Below are 1,816 nucleotides of genomic sequence, written 5' to 3' on the forward strand. Positions count from 1 at the left end.
CCCAGGCCCGTCCCTGCTGTGAGTATGGCAGCAGCCTTGTGGCGTGGCCCCAGCCTCCCCCAGGACTCGTGCCCAGGGAGGAAGCAGCCGGCCGGGCCTCCCTGGCCGTGTTCTGTGTTCAGCAATAAAGGTTCTATCCTGTGTCTGCTTGGCTGTCTTCACTGCCGCCACACCACCATCCAGCCCTGCTGGGCGCCACCTCAGGTGGACACATGCTGTCCATGGGCCCCAGAGCCTCTCCCACAGGTGCTCCCCTGGGATGACCTGCAGGTCTGAGATTGGGGAGTGCCCCCAGGAAGGTGAGGGGCTGGCCACAGACCCCTGGGAACTACAGAGCCCCCTCCAGTGGCCCCTGCTTTGTCCTCCCACCTGCCTGCCTGGCCCTGGGCCTGAATGGCTGGGCCGGGTAAAGGCACAGCCCCCCACCACCTCTGGGCAGGAATGTCAGCCCACATCCCCGCCTCCTTGAGAGGCTCAGAGGGTGGGGCAGCCTCTCCCCCATGGCCAAGCCTGGTGATCTGTGGAGGGGAGAGGCCTAGGAGGGGCCCTGGGGGATGTTGGACATGATTGGCTCGGGCCAGGGTTCCCCAAGCTGAGGTTCTCTCCAGAGCCCCTCTCCCAGGGCTCTCAGAAGAGTGGCTGGGCCAGGGCAGGGGACAGAGGGCAGCCTGGGCAGCCTGAGGGAGGAGGCTCACATGCCTGTGCTGGAGGTGAGAGCTGTTCAGGGTGTTTACCCCTTGCCTCCAGAGAAGAGCATGGCCAACAGCCTCCTCCTGGGGTGGCCACCCCGCGTCTCCATCTGTCAGTCAGCCACAGCCCCAGTATCACCACATAACAAACCGCCGCGTGCTCTCTGAGCCTCACTTCCTGGCCTGCAGCTCTGCGCCTCAGCCCGGAGGTAGCTCTCCTGCACAACCGCTCGTCCTCCACCTGCTGCTTCTGGGCCCAGGTTGAAGGGGCAGCACTGGCAGGCACAGGCCGAAGCACGTGAGGCCACCCATGTGGGTACCACTTAGGCCTCTGCCCACACCACAGCCACGAGGGTCCCATTGACAACGCAGGCCCCGTGGCGCAGCCGACGCTCGGGCAGGGTGGACGCTCTGCCCCACGAGGCCACGGTCAGGCTCCTGTGGGGTCCTCTTCTCCACCAGTCCATGTGTGTGAGGTGGGGTGTTCCTGCACCAGCCCAAAAGAGAGGAGAACTACGGCTGCTTCACAGCGAGGGGCTTGCCCAGTGTCCGTGATGGCAGACGCCCAGTCAAGCGGAGCAGTCATGTTGTGGTGATCATTGCTGGTGCCACTGCCAACGTCCCTGAGGCCCAACGTGTGTGCCCAGGGCTCCTGCTGCAGCTGGGTTGGCAGGGTGCTGGATTGTGGAGTAGAACCTGACTGGAAAGAAAGGGCCCACGCCATCAATGAACTCAGCAGGCCCCCACCGTGGGCCTGGCCCTAGGACTGCTCTAGCCAAGCACACCCAGGGCCAGTGTTTCCAGGCCACGCGTCCTCGCCCAGCCACCCCTTGGGATCCCTCTGTGTCAGCCTCAGCCCAGGCCCTCGGAGGGGCAGTGGGAGCTGTGGATCCCGGGCTGAGGGCTAACAAAAGGAACACCACAGAGCTGGGGGCTGCGACCTGCAACAGCAGGGCTTCCCTGGGGCTGAAGCCGAGGCCAAGTCACACGAGGGTGGAGCAGGCCCCAGGGTTCCCTCTTGGCATCCACCACGAGCTCCCTGAGAAGGGGGACCCTTTAATGATGGGAGAGGCCAGGGGATAGATTCTCCCTCACCTTCCAGACAGGACAGGTGGACAGAGAGACGG

This window comes from Equus quagga, chromosome 16, assembly GCF_021613505.1.
Source record: "Equus quagga isolate Etosha38 chromosome 16, UCLA_HA_Equagga_1.0, whole genome shotgun sequence".
Classification (NCBI taxonomy): Eukaryota; Metazoa; Chordata; class Mammalia; order Perissodactyla; family Equidae; genus Equus; species Equus quagga.